At 48.3% G+C, this 14,805-nt stretch overlaps 2 non-coding genes across 2 annotated transcripts; both read left to right on the top strand.

Annotated features, from left to right (window-relative positions):
- Window positions 1-7,644: 7,644 nt before the first annotated feature.
- LOC118635186 lies at window positions 7,645-7,841 on the top strand. The gene has a single exon (XR_004960515.1). It is a non-coding gene; the product is annotated as a U2 spliceosomal RNA (small nuclear RNA).
- A 4,481-nt stretch (window positions 7,842-12,322) lies between these two features.
- On the top strand, window positions 12,323-12,513 carry LOC118635175. Its single transcript, XR_004960506.1, has one exon. It is a non-coding gene; the product is annotated as a U2 spliceosomal RNA (small nuclear RNA).
- The last annotated feature ends 2,292 nt before the right edge of the window (window positions 12,514-14,805 follow it).

Here is a 14,805-nt window from a genome sequence, read left to right as displayed (position 1 = left end):
AAAAAATAAATAAATAAGCCCTGGTCGGTTTGGTTCATCGGCTGGAGCGTTGGTCTGCGGACCAGAGAGTCCCAGGTTCGGTTCCCGCTAGGGGCACGTACCAAAAATAAATAAATAAATAAATGTCATAAAAGTAAAAATAAAAATAAATGGAAAAATATCCCTTAGTGAAGATTAAATAAATATATTCCAATTTCTATTTATTTATATCCTCACCTGAGGACATTTTTCGATATTTTGTTCAGATAGAGTGGGAGGGGGAGAGAGAGAGAGAGAGAGAAACATTGATGTGAAAGGGACACATCGAGTGGTTGCCACCCACATGAGCCCAAATGGGGCAGGGACAAACTGCAACTGAGGTACATGCCCTCAGCGGGAACTGAACCTGGGTCTCTGATCTGCAGGCCAACACTCTATCTGCTGAGCCAAACCAGCCAGAGCTGGCCAATGTTTTTGTGCATCTAGTTTAACTATCCTCAGGAAAGCATATAATCTTATTAACTGTCCTGTAATCCTGAGATTTTCAACCTTTTCATCTCATAGCACACATAAACTAATTACTAAAATTCTGCAGCACACAAAAATTCTATTTTTTGCTGATCTGACAAAAATAAAAATAGGTGTAATTTTGATTCATTCATACCTGACAGCTATTGTAGTATTGGCTGCTGTCATTTTGTTGTTGTCATTGTTAATCCTCAAACGAGGATATTTCTTTTCCATTGATTTTTAGAGAGTGGAAGGGAGGGGGAGAGAGATAAAGAAAGGGAGAGAGAAACATCAATGTGAGAGAGACACATTGATTGGCACGTGCCCTTGACCAGGAATCAAATCCGTGACTCATTGGTCCTCAGGTCAATGCTCTAACCGCTGAGCCAAACCAGCCAGGGCTTCCCTGCTTAATTTTAAATGCATAAAAGAAACTGAAACTGTTATTCTCTGGAGCATTTGAGATCTTGCTTCCCAGCAATTATCATCAGTTTGGGCTAAAATAAAGTCTTATAAAAATTCTCTACAGCTTTGAATGTTTCTTTTGTCAATCACAGGAAATGCAGTGACAGTACAGGACAGTACGTGTATTGGGCCTTTGTAAATAGTGATTTGTAGATCTTCAGAGAAGGGAGAAAGAGTGTCAAATGAAAAAGCTTCTGGAAAGGTTTCTAGAAGTTAATTAGTCCTGTGTAGGATTGACTAGAAGGGGCTCAGGGCTGGGTGGCATCTTCCCAGCCATTGCAGACTGATACAATCTGGGCATCCCTAAAGAGGACATGTCACAAAGGAGCAGTGTGACCAAAAGGATAACAGCAAAAGGATAACAGTGATAACAAGACAAAATTGAAGTAGGAAGGAGGGATCCAAGGAGATTGAAATTGTAACTCTAATATCTCCATTTTCACAAGGGGGCTGAGCTCTTGCATTTATTACACGTTCTTCAATATTAACCTTTTAAAGTCTTTATTTGAGGGGGATTGGAAAAGGGGGGAGGGGTAGTCATTGCCAGACATGAAAGCCTAGTCCTTCTTGCCCACTCACTCCCCATCTGTTTAACACCAGCCTGCCTTGCCACCTCCTTCTCCTCCCTGCTACAAAACCAGCCACTTGGTTACTTCCAAGATGCTGGAAGCCTCCTTGAATCCTTGAAGAGTTTAAGACCTTGGGAAATTAGTTTATTACACCGCCATTTTGGGGGTGGCAGATGGCTGCAGGAGCTAAGGCACAGAAGTGGAGCTGAGCACGGTGAGTTAGGGGAGGGGAAGACAGAGCAGGCCAATAGGTAGGTGTCCAGGCTCTGGTCTTTGAACTCTGTATACTTTTCCTTTTTAAATATAAACTCAACCCAAGATATATGGTTATTCTAAAAGGAAGAAACCAGCCCTGGCCGGTTTGGCTCAGTGGTTAGAGCATGGCCTGCGGACAAAAGAGTTCCGGGTTCAATTCTGACCAAGAGCATGTACCTCAGTTGCCGTTTGTTCTCTCTCTCTCTCTCTCTCTCTCTCCCTCCCTCCTGCTCTATCTGAAGATAAATGGAAAAATATCCTCGGGTGAGGATTAAAAATAATAATAGCCCTGGCCGGTTTGGCTCAGTGGTTGGAGCGTCGGCCTACAGACCAGAGGGTCTCGGGTTCGGTTCCCGCCAGGGATACATACCAAAAATAAATAAATAAAATAATAATAATAATAATAATAATAAGTAAAATAAAGAAACCAAAGTACAGAAAGATTAGGTAATTTACCCAACTAGAAACTGGTCAAACTTGGCTTTGAACAAATGTTTCAATGGCTATAAAACCAAAAACACATAGAAACAGAGAACTGAAAACATACAGGTTGTCTTGTTCAATCTTTGAAACTTCTTTAACATTTCTCCTGAATCTCCTGGGCCTAACACCCAAGAAGGAAATTGTCACTTGATTATCTGATAAAGAATATGAAACTGGCAATCCCACTCACTCTTCACCTTTTGTGTTTGCCAGAGGTGTTGATGAACAAATGGGGAGGAGAAGGTGAGGCCCAGCTTGTCAGGGTAGCACCAGGTTGTTGGTCTCCAATCATGTCTCCTTTAGATGGGAACTCCAGTCCCCACCCCCCCAGCCCTGGCCTCAGGAAGCCTTCCTCCATTAATGGCCATTTGCTTTCCTGGCATCCTTACCTCTGCAGCCGTTTCTCTCCACAAGTTCAGAGCCCAGGACCTAGTGCACTGGGGGATTCACTGCAGAAAATAGTCACACTTTTTGTGGCGGGGGTGGGCAGGTCAGGGGCTGCCTTGTGTCAAACATTTGTACATTGAACATTCATATATGGAGTGCCTGCTACATGCAAGGCACCACGCTTTGTTCTGAACATACAGCCCTGAGTGAGATGGATAGGGACCTTCCCTCACAGAGTGTATATTATAGTGGGGAGTGGGGAGTGGGGCAATGAATAAAGAAGCTAATTTCAGATTGTGATACATGCCTTCAAGAAAAATAAAGCAGACACATGTGCTGGAGAGTGACTGGGGAAGGAAACTCCTTTAGATTGATGGGGTACGCAGGAAGGCCTTTCCAATCGGTAACATTAGAACAAAGGTTTAAGACAAGGAGTCAAGTAAGCATTCTAGACAGGACCGACTAGCTGGGATCTCTCTGCTTTCCCCTACTGACTCCCCACTTGGACCAGATTCCAGCTGCTGTGTCACCGCTTTTCCTCAGAGCTGCCCCTCCCCCCCCCCCCCCCCCCCCCCCCGGAGACCAAGCCCTGGGCCCAGGAGCTGGTTTTTCTCATCTAGAGCTCCGTAGTACCCAGCACCGTGCCTGGCACACTAGGCAGTCAGAAAATCTTTTTTTTTTTTTATCCTCACCCGGGGACATTTTTCAATAACATTTTTCAATATTTTGTTCAGATAGAGTGAGAGGAAGAGAGAGAGAGAGAGGAACATTGATGTGAAAGGGACACATCAACTGGCTGCCACCCACATGACCCAACCAGGGCCAGGGACAAACTGCAACCGAGGTACGTGCCCTTAGCGGGAACCGAACCAGGGTCTCTCTGGACCGCAGGCCGACGCTCTGACTGCTGAGCCAAACTGGTCAGGGTAGGAAACCTTGCAAGAATTCTTGAATGCATGAGGGAATGATTAGAGGTAGTAGGGGGTAGAGTATGGGAACCAAACATCTTCCCCTACCCTGGACCTTTCTTGCTCTGGGATCCTTGAGTCCTTGGGGAGTTCTGTTGATATTGGGTTGTCATTTGATTCTTGGCACGGTCTGAGTAAAGGTCACAGGTCTTTACTGGGGAGGAGGGACATCTTGGAGGAGAAAAACAGAGGCTAGGGGTGGGGATGACACTGGAGAGAGAGGCCCCCCTCAAAGCCTGGCAGGCTGAAACCCTAGGCTGAGAGTCATCATGAGTTCTGTTCTTCACTAGTAGACTGGCTTGGAAAAGCCACTTTTGCCCTGGCCGGTTTGGCTCAGCGGTTGGAACATCGCCCTGCGGACCAGAGAGTCCCAGGTTAGGTTCCCACTAGGGGCACATACCAAAAAAAAAAAAGGAAAAGCCACTTTTCCCCAGGGAGCGTCTGTTTCCTCAGCATATGACGGGGGGCTTAGATGATTCCAGGTCCCTTCCCCACAACAGCCCATGCTCTGGAGTAGGGGAAGTGAGGGAACGGAGTGAGCTCCCCTAGGAAGGCTGAGGACACCCTTGCCTCTGCAGCACAGCATCCTAACCAAATACTTGTCTGAGTACACAAATGAAAGGAGGAGATAGGTGGGTGGGGGAATGGATTCCAAGGAGCAGCTGTCAGATTACAAATCACAAAAACCCATTTTCAAATCCCATCATGTTTCCTCAAGAATAAAATGGAAAAAAAAAAAAACAAAAAAAATCTACATCTTAGAATGTGGGGGGAAATGTGTGAAAGGACTCCATAGGAACCTTTCTCCTCCAAGGGCTCTTTCAGAGCCAACCCTTGCAAAACCAAGACCCAGGGCCCAGCCAAGGGCTAGGAAGCAGCATGTGCTGCCTCCTAGTGGATATGCTTGTCACTGCTGATTCCTCAGGAAAAGTGGAGGAGGGGGTTAAGTTGTACAGGTCCCTTTGCCTCCTTCTGGAATCTTCCTTTCAGTTTAGGGTTGGGAATGGCACCTCCGCCCTCTTCTCGTTTTGGGGGGGAGGTGAGATCAGGTTTGAATGAACATTATTTGGGCAGAAAATATGACTTCAGTTATATTTCCCATACTTTTACTGAGGGCCTAATAATAGAGGCAGGGAAGGCTGAGGCAGGAGAAGGCTGCAGGGCAGGAAGGTTATGAAGAGTCCGTTGCAGCCATGTTGCAGTGTTTGTAGGGAGAGATCCACATGGGGACGGATGTCCAACATCCATTTGCTTAGGATTCTGGCGCTTAGGGGTGGCGTTGGCTGGAGGAGGGGACTTGGGTGGTCCACAAGAAACAGCAACAAGGAGCCCCAAGAGGATGATAATGCCTGGGGAGTAATGACAAGGGAGGAGGGACAACCAAATTAGAGAGAAGCAGAGAGATGAGGCGGGGAGAGCCAGGCCCTCTCTCTGAAGGGAGCATGATGACTGGCCTGTTTCCCAGCTGACGGCCCCGGAGCTTTCACAGCAGGAGCCAGTCCCCAGTGACCTTAACAGTTTGAGTCAGTCTTCATCATTGGAGAGATTTCTCTGCCAAGTCACCAATGTTGTTTTGCATACACTGAGAATACAGTTTCATATAACGGTTCCAAAATTGTGAGTACATCAGAATCATCTAGAGGACTTGATAAAACACAGATTGCTGGGCTCTACTTCCAGAATTTCTTAGTCAGCCAGTCAGTCACAGGTGGAGAATGGGCATTTCTAACAAGTTCTCAGGTGATACTGATGCTGCTAGCCCTGGGACCGCACTATGAGGACCACTGGCTGGGAAGATGAGTTCCAACCCTGACTTTAACATCTCCCAGTGAGCACTTGAGCAAATTACTTATCTCTCCCTACCTCAATCTCTTCATCTGTAAAGTCAGATAATAATACTTATCTCATAGGATTATTATGAGAATAAATAAGTGAAGTACTGAGCAAAGGACTTGGCATAAACAAATCCTCTCTATCTGGTAGCTATTATGGCGATGGTAAATTAGTTGATCTTAACCAATAATAAAAAAACACTGGGCCCTGGCCGGTTTGGCTCAGCGGTTAGAGCGTCAGCCCGTGGATCAATGAGTTTGAGGTTCGATTTCGGCCAAGGAAAGGAAAAAAAAAAAAAAAAAAACATTGGCCCAGGAAGCCAGTTGTGGAATATCTTCATCAGATAATATAAAAAGTGACATGTACAAGTTGACCACCCACTGCCATTTCTTTTCCAATGTATGTGACTGAAAGCATTGCTTCTCAATCTTTAATGTGCACATGAACCCCTGTGGACCTTATCAAGTGCAGATTCTAGTTCAGTAGGTGTTATGGACTGAATGTGTCCCAACAAAGTTGTGCAGCCAGCCCAGCTGGGAGGATAAGGATGAGTGTGGGGGAGAAGAGGGATGAAAAAAATTATATCATTGTAATTATCATTTAGTCATATTTTGGCTTAAGATGGATTTGAGCCCTGGCCAGTTTAGCTCAGCTGTTAGAGCGTCAGCCCGCGGACCAATGAGACCCAGGTTCAACTCTGGCCAAGGGCACATACCTTGGTTGTGGTTCATCCCCAGCCCTGTTCAGGGTCGCGTAGGAGGCAACCAGTCGATATGTCAACCAGTCAACGTGTCTCTCTTGCATCGATGTTTCTCTCTCTCTCTCTCTCTCTCTCTCTCTCTCTCTCTCTCTCTCTCTCCCTCTCCCTCTCCCTCTCCCTCTCCCTCTCCCTCCCTTCTACTCTGTCTAAAGATAAATGGAAAAATATCCTCGGGTGAGGAAAATAAATAAATAAATAAATAAATAAATAAATAAAAGATGGATTTGAGGTACCATTATGTCTCCCATCTTCTCAGTTGGTGCTTCTGTATCAGTAAACCTTTCCCTCCTCCAAACTCTCACATTTCTAGTTTCGGTCTTTGGAAGTGTTGAACTTTGGCTGGATAACAACTTCTCCTCTCTGGTGTCCTGCCAACCCCAGCCAGATCTCCCCCCTCCCCTTCCTCCCTGGTTCCATCCAGTAGCCTCCTAATTGCTTCTTCTGTGAATCAATCTGACCTGGGCATAGGTGTTCACTTAAACGTTTACTGAGCACCTACTATATGCTGGGCACTGGGATAGTGCTGGGATCCAGAAATAAGTACTGATAAGATCACCACCCTCATCTTCAACTTCAGTGGGGGTGATAAAGAATTCCTCCACTGCCCAGCTGGTGTGGCTCAGAGGTTGAGCGGTCGACCCATGCACCAAGAGGTCACCAGTTTGGTTCCCGGTCAGGGCACATGCCCAGGTTGTGGGCCTGATCCCCAGTGGGGGGCCTGCAGGAGGCGACCAATCAATCTTCTCTCTCATCAATGTCTCTCTAAAATCAATTTAAAAAAATAATTTCTGCCCTGGCCGGTTTGGCTCAGCGGTTGGAGCGTCGGCCTGTGGTACAGAGAGACCCGGGTTCGGTTCCCGCTAAGGGCATGTACCTTGGTTGCAGTTTGTCCCCGGCCCTGGTTGGTCGTGCAGGTGGCAGCCACTCGATGTGTCCCTTCACATCGATGTTTCTCTCTCTCTCTCTTCCTCTCTCTCCCTCCCTCTCTATCTGAACAAAAAAATGGAAAAATGTCCTCGGTTGAGGATTAAAAATAAATAAATAAAAATAAAATATTTAAAAAAAAAGAATTCCTCCACTGACTCAGAATGAGCCCTTCATCTGACAGATACGAAGCTAGTCTTTCTGCCAGTGCACGACCAAATTGCACACAATACAGTCTGAGCATTTCTAGGGACTGCCTTGTGACTTGCCTAGCAACTTGTCCTTCTTCAGGAAAACTCTCTGCCAACTGCGCCTTCTGCAGTTTTCTCTTGCTGCTCAGCCCCATTTCCTTAGGTCCATTCTCCTTTTGTACTAGAGGAGCACAAGAGTCTATATCTGTTGACTGCCGTGGCACTGCCAAAGCAAGGGAAGTGAGACTTTGACGGCCGGTGGCCTGGCTCACCATGAGTTAAATATGGGTGACAGGAAGGTGATAGCAAGGGCAGTGGGTATGACTTCTCAGCTTTTTGGCTAAGATCGAGTGTAGTATCTGTTCTTATTAGTCAATATGTGATACATTTCAATGTGAGGACAATATATTAAGAGTATATTTTAAGCAGAGAGATGGGAGTAGAAGTTTGCCCCATCCATTTAGCACATTGAAGTTCCCCCTCAGGTATTCACTTTCAAGTTAAAGATGTAAGCTTTGGGCCTGGCCAGGTAGTTCAGTTGGTTAGGGTATCACCCTGGTACACCAAGGTTTCGGGTCCCATCCCTGGTCAGGGCAAAGCAAGAATCAACCAATGAATGCATAAATAAGTGAAACAGAAAATCAGCCCAGGCCAGTTTGGCTCAGCAGTTGGAGCATCGGCCTGAGGACCAGAGAGTCCCGGGTTCAGTTCCCGCTAGGGGCACGTACCAAAAAAAAAGACAAACAAAAAAAACAACAAATCAATGTTTCTCTCTCTTGCTCTAAAAATCAATCAATCAAAGAAAGATGTAAGCTTTGCTGATGTACTTTGTTATTGTTGTACTTACTGTGTTGCCTGTTATTTTCTTTTTTTCTTTTAATGTTTTCATTGATTTCAGGGAGAGAGACAGATAGAAACATCAATGTGAGAGAGAAACATCAATTGGCCAGCTCCTGCACCCTGCCCTACTGGGACCTGAGCCCAAAACCCAGGCATGTGCCCTTGACTGAATATGAAACCCACAGCCTTCCATCTGCAGGCGGACCCTCTAAACTAGTGGTTCTCAACCTTCCTAATGACACGACCCTTTAATACAGTTTCCCATGTTGTGATGACCCCAAACCATAAAATTATTTTCGTTGCTACTTCATAACTGTGATTTTGCTACTGTTATGTCTTTGGCGATCCCTGTGAATGGGTTATTTGGCCCCGAAAGGGGTCACAACCCACAGGCTGAGTCTAAACGCTGAGCCAAAGAGACCAGGGCAAAAGCATAGACTTTGTTTTTTGTTTTGTTTTTTTTTAATCCTCATCCGAGAACATTTTTCCGTTTTTTGTACAGACAGAGTGGGAGGGAGAGAGGGGAAGAGAGAGAGAGGGAAACATCGATGTGAACGGGACACATCGAGTGGCTGCCACCTGCACGACCAACCAGGGCCGGGGACAAACTGCAACCGAGGTACATGCCCTTAGCGGGAACCGAACCTGGGTCTCTCCGGACCACAGGCTGATGCTCTAACTGCTGAGCCAAACCGGCCAGGGCTAAAAGCATAGACGTTTGGTGTGAACGCTTTTCTTCTTTAACGGGGGAAAAGGAGAGGGTGAGGGAGAGAAGAATTGAGGAGGAGAGAACAGGATCAGAGAGAAGGGAGAGAAGTTCGAGAAAACAAAATGGTATCTCTCTCCAACAAGGTCTCTGCAACTAGTTGTGAAAACCGACGTGATGAAGAGAACCTGATGGAGCTGTCCAAGAGGACAGGGTAAAAACTGGAGCAGGGCTGCAGCAGGGTGAGGAAAACAGACCCAGTGGGGCCTAGACTTGAAGAGACTGTCCTCGCCGGCTGGCAAGGCACCCAGCAGCCCTCGGAGGCCCGAGGGCAGAACACTGAGGGGTTGGCAGCGCCGGCCTGGGCAGCCAGACGTTCTGTGGTTGTGCACAGGCTCCCCCAGCAGCTTGGTGACAGTGGCAGCCAGAGGAGGAATGGAAGGAGCATGGCAGATGCCCCTTGCTGACCACAGGGACCACAGGTCACGTTCAGCCGCTGACAGGCACAGAGTAGGCGTGAACCGAAGACTCGGTTGAATCAAAGAATGATTTTAGTCCGGCCGGTGTGGCTCGGTGGTTGAGGGTGGACCCATGCGCCGAGAGGTCGCAGGCTCGATTCCCGGTCGGGACACACGCCCAGGTTGTGAGCCCTATCCCCGGTGGGGGGGCCTGCAGGAGGCGGCCAGTGGATGTTCTCAATCATCGATGTTTCTCTCTCTCTCTCCCTGTCACTTCCTCTCTCTCTGAGAATCAATAAAGGAAAAAAAATGTTTTCTTTAAAAAAGAAAAAATTTTAAAGGCAGGATATCAGAAGAGAAAGAAAGAAAGAGAGAAAGAAGAGAAGAGAAATGCCCAGAGAAGTCTAAATGTAAATATACACATGTATTCAGATATAGGATTTTATATGACCAAAACGGCATCTGAAACTGACTGGGCTATTCCATCTATGATGCTGGGACAACTGGGTAGCCATCCAGAAAAAAAAAAAGAATAAAGTCAGATCTATCCCTGAACTCACATACCAGGACACATACAAAGCGGGACAGAGATGGAACGCAAAAAGATCCGCGATTCAAAGGACAGCGGGCCACGGGTATGAACACTCGGTTCACGGAGAGAACGGAGCAGCGGGCGTTCAGCCCAGGAGAAGATGCGCAAGCTGGCTCACGGCAAGAGAGCCCACGGGATATCCGGCACAAGTCTGGTAACACCATGGTTGGGTACGGCTGTGGGCAGCAGGCACTGGCTGGGAAGGCTAGCTGTGCTCTTCAAGTTGCCACCCTTGGCTTATGGTTCCTGACTCCCTGGCAGCGGGGGCAAGCGGGGTCCACAGTGAGGCCGTGGGACACCTGGGCAAGGGCTCGTCAGACAGCCACGCCCTGGTGTTGCCCTGACTTTGTTGCAAGCACTTTTCGTCTGTGCGCCTGGATGGGAGCCGGCTGAGGGGGTTCTGACTCAGGTTAAGCTGGTGCACGAGTTAAGTGCGCTAAATCACGCATTTAGACGGGGAGCAGCTCCTTTGCAATGACAGAACACGCACGTCTGCAACCCAAGGCACCTCCTTCTAAGGACCAACCTACCCGAGAAGCTGAATTAGTGAGCACAGCCAGATGGCCCGATAAACGTGGAAGCGAGCGTTCGGAACGTTAGGGAAACACGGAGGGGGTCATACTCACTCGTTACCACAAGCCGGGAGGCCTGCTACACGTACAGATCGCATTATTTAGTATTTACCCGTTCATTTATTCCACAACAGCAGCAACTAAGCATCTAGTATAGGCTAGGCACTGTCCTGAGCACTGGAGATATAATCAATGTGGGTAAGCGAGCCAAAGATCCCTGCTCTGGAGCTGACAGGCTATTAGGCTAAAAGGCAATCAACAAGTGAGTGGGTGAAATATCAGGTGCTATGTGGCCATGGAGTAAAATATGCCAGGTACGGGAGAACGGGCGGCCCTGGGTGGATGAGGGGAGACTGAGCACAGGGCTGTATGCCAGCGGTCAATAGTCTCATTTTCTAGAGGAAGAGGCTAAGCCCGAGATATCTCCCCTTGTGTTTGGTTCTTACAGGTCGGTAAACTGGATGCCGGTCCTTCCTCGTTCCTCCTATTCATTATGTCTAATTAATTTCTCGACTCAGATGATTTATTGAAGGCAGAGAGAGAGAGTTAAGCAAGGAGGCCGAGTCAAGTACGAGGTCACACGGTTAAAGGTGACCGAGGTACACAGGGGTGAGTTAGGGCCCCCGGGTCGTCCACGCGTCTGCTCTTAGCCGCTGCACCAGACGGCGGGCGGGCGTGCTTCCCACCTCTGCAGACCCAGGACTTGTGCGGCAGGCTCAGCGCCGCTCGTTTCTCCCAGTGAGCGGGTCGCACGAGAACGTTTTCTCTTTCTTTTGGTGCCTTGTTCTAGGCCCCGCGCTCTGGGCTTCGTCGGCGGATTCGGCCCCTGCCACTGACCAGCCGGGTGGTTTGGTTTGGGGCACGTTGCTTGACCTCTCTTGGTCTCAGCTACACCTGCAGGTAAACTTGGCGAGTCTGACAGGAGGAGAGCGCTCAGCACAAAGCCTGGCCCGACGGGAAAACGTTTCCCATGGCACTGTCTGCAGTGCAGTGCGATCCAAGACAGGCTCAGTTGCTTCAGTGTCACAGCCGTGACACGGAGACTTCACCGGAACCTCGCCGGACGCTAGGATCCACGTTCTAGAGGAGTAAACCACGGTGGCCTCATTAGCTCTGTTTACGGTCCCCCAATCCCACAAGGTGGGCGCTAAGGTTCCCACTTCTCGTATGGGGACACTAAGGTCCGGGAGGTGAAGGATTTTGCCCAAGTGCCCCGCCGACAGGCTAGGGCGGGGGGTCCTGACGACGCAGGGCCGCATCTCCCGGTACCAACTTTTTTCTCTGCGGCCCCTGCCAGGCGACCCAGGACGGGCGCTTCTCGGCCGAGTCCTGGGCCTGGACCGAGCCAGCCCCGGGAGACGCTCTTGTCTTCACAGCGATGACCCGACTGCTTCCTTCGGAACCAGCACCCCCCTGCTCCAACTGCGGTCCACCGACCGCTCGGTTCGCAGGAGCCGGAATGCCCTCCGATCCTTCATTTCGCGAGAGCGCGTACCAGCGAGGAGCTCGGCCACAGCTCAGTTTCCGCTCATGCGCGGAAAGGTCGTCCCGAGACGTGGGGGAGACCGACCCGCGCCGCTAGGCAGGCATACCCGCGCGGGGTGGGCGGGGCATGTAAATTATCACCGTCTCTTTAGCCACGGCGCCAAGCGGCTATAAAAGTTCACTTAACGTAGAGAATTGAAAAACAAAATCTTCACAGGGTCTAATGTCGTCTATATATGTGTCGAGATACTAGGGAGATGAGACTTCGCCTGATGGTGGCATGGCTCACCGTGACTGTAATATGAGTGGCAGGAGCGGAGTGCCGGCGAGGGCGAGGCAGACAGCATCGCTTCTCGGCCTTTTGGCTAAGATCAAGTGTAGTATCTGTTCTTATCAGTTTAATATCTGATACGTCCTCTATCCGAGGACATTATATTAAATGTATTTTTGGAACAGGGAGATGGAATAGGAGCTTGCTCCGTCCACTCCACGCATCGACCCGGTATTGCAGTACCTCCGGGAACGGTGCACCCCTCCGGGGAAATAACCGTGGTTCTAAGAAAAGGTTTTTTTTTTTTTCCTAGTTTATTTATTTATTTTTTTTCTTTCCTCGACCCTAACTGCTAGGTGCCAGTCGCGGGGTAAAAGGAAGCGCGCCACGTTCCTGTGGTTACGTGTGCGTCTGCGCGATACGGCCTTCTGTGTTTTCTCTTTCTCTGTGTCCCCCGGTTTTTTGTTTTTCTTCTTTTCCCGTCTCCGGCGTGTTTGGGCCTACTTTGCTCCTCCTGCTCTTTTCTCTCGTTTTGTGCGGCTGGCCTTTTCATAGTTACTCCCGGGAGCTCTTTCTCTCTCAAGGACATGTCTGATTTGTTTTGTTTTACTGTGCTTTGGGGATGCAAATACTAATTCTAAACTCCCTTGCCTCGTCAGTGATCAATCGGCATGTGATTGGGACAGTCCTCAGCAGGTGCTGGGGAGTGGAGACCCGCCACGCATCGTTCTTGCTCTCAGGGCGCGTTCAACCCCCGGGTAGGGGCTGGGACACCTGTCTCAATGGCAGGGTAAGGAGGAGATGAACAGATTTTGGTTGGGGAAACCGAAGCAGTGAGCAGAAGGATACACACAGGTCTGAACAGAGGTCACGGGATGGGAAGGCCTGAAGGGGTCATTCCTCAGGTTGCAGGCTAAGCACATTCTATGTTGTCTCATCCATTCGTTCCACAAACATTTGGCAAGTGCCACGTACGTGCCGAGCACTGTCCTAGGTGCCGAGGATAGGGCAGCAAACACAATCTCTACCATCAGGGTGAGAAGCAAGTAAGTCAATAATGTATGCATATGTGTGTGAATATACCTCTATATCTATGCGTCTGTACGTATGTCTATATCTATGTATCTCTATGCCATGTGATGATTATGGGTGTCCATAATGACTTGGCATCTGGGAGAGAAAGAAAACCTGGTAAAGTGGGATGCCCGGGATGCCCAGGGGAGGGGGGCCGCGGGGGAGGGGGGGTCATTCCCAACACTATAAAATGGGTATTATCTCTATTTTACAGGCGGGACGTGACTTTCCCTCGAGGGCACTTATAAAGAGATGTCTATATATGCTTGGCAATTCCACGAGGAAATGTAGCTTCACGAGAACCCTAAACAGAGAGGTGTTATCATTATTTATCCCCATTCTGCAGTTTAAAACACCTCAGGTCCCACGCTGTTAACAAACTGCCTAAATCCTGACTGCTTCACATTAGCTGTGTGACTTTGGGCAAATTGCTTGGCCTCTCAGAGCTTCGGTCTGTAACAGTGCTGTCCACACATTAAAATACAAAATAAAGAGAAATCGGTGAAGTTGTTTATTTAACTCAATATACCCAAAACATTGCTTCAATATGTAATCGATATAAATAAAGATTGAGGTATTTTACAATTCTTACCCCGAATCTTCAAAATCCCATGTGTATTTTACACTTAGGGCACATCTCAATAAGGACTAGGCACATTTCCAGTGTTCAGTAGCTACTTGTGGTTGACGGCTGAGACAGCGCAGGTCAATAGAATGGGGATGATGATGATAACAAGGTGGGGATTAGAGTGGCGTGAAATGAGTGAGGCACTTGCCTTGGGGGTAAAAAAAAAAAAAATGTAAAGGAGCACCAAAACAAAAAACCTGGTAATCAAGATAAAAATCTTAAGATAAATAAATTGTATCAAATTGTCCAGCCCGTGTACCTCAGTGGTTGAGCATCCACCCATGCACCGATTGGATTCCCGGTCAGGGCACATGCCCAGGTTGTAGGCCCGATCCCCGCAGGAGGCGGCCAATCGATGTCTCTCTCTCTCTCTCTCTCTCTCTCTCTCTCTCTCAAATCAATAAAGGAACTTTTAAAAAATAATAAATTGTATTAAATAAGATAAATTGTATTAAAATAGTATTTATCTTGATTACTGAAGTGTTTTGTGGACACTCCATTAACACACACACACACACACACACACACACACACACACACCCTCAAGGCGAGTTCCTCACTGGACTCACTCTCGTCCTGGCCCTACAATAATGATTGATGATGATGATGATTAGAAGACGACGACGACGACGTCTGTCCACCTCATAGGAGTGTAGAGTGAATTGTGCGGTAATAATTACACGTACAGCGCTCAGCCCGTGGGCTGGAACTGGGAAGGGCTCCGGCAGCAGCTGCGATCGGGCTTTCTGTGCTGCAGGCCAAATGAAAGAACTGTGAACTCCCCAGCTAAACTGAAGTCCTGTTGGGAAGGAGGATGGGAAAGGTAAATGCTGACTGGGCAGCCGGCAGTCTGCC

This window comes from Molossus molossus, unplaced genomic scaffold (assembly GCF_014108415.1).
Source record: "Molossus molossus isolate mMolMol1 unplaced genomic scaffold, mMolMol1.p scaffold_m16_p_19, whole genome shotgun sequence".
NCBI lineage: Eukaryota > Metazoa > Chordata > Mammalia > Chiroptera > Molossidae > Molossus > Molossus molossus.
The sequence above is the reverse complement of the archived record's forward strand: the minus strand, read 5'-3'. Positions and strand labels throughout refer to the sequence as shown.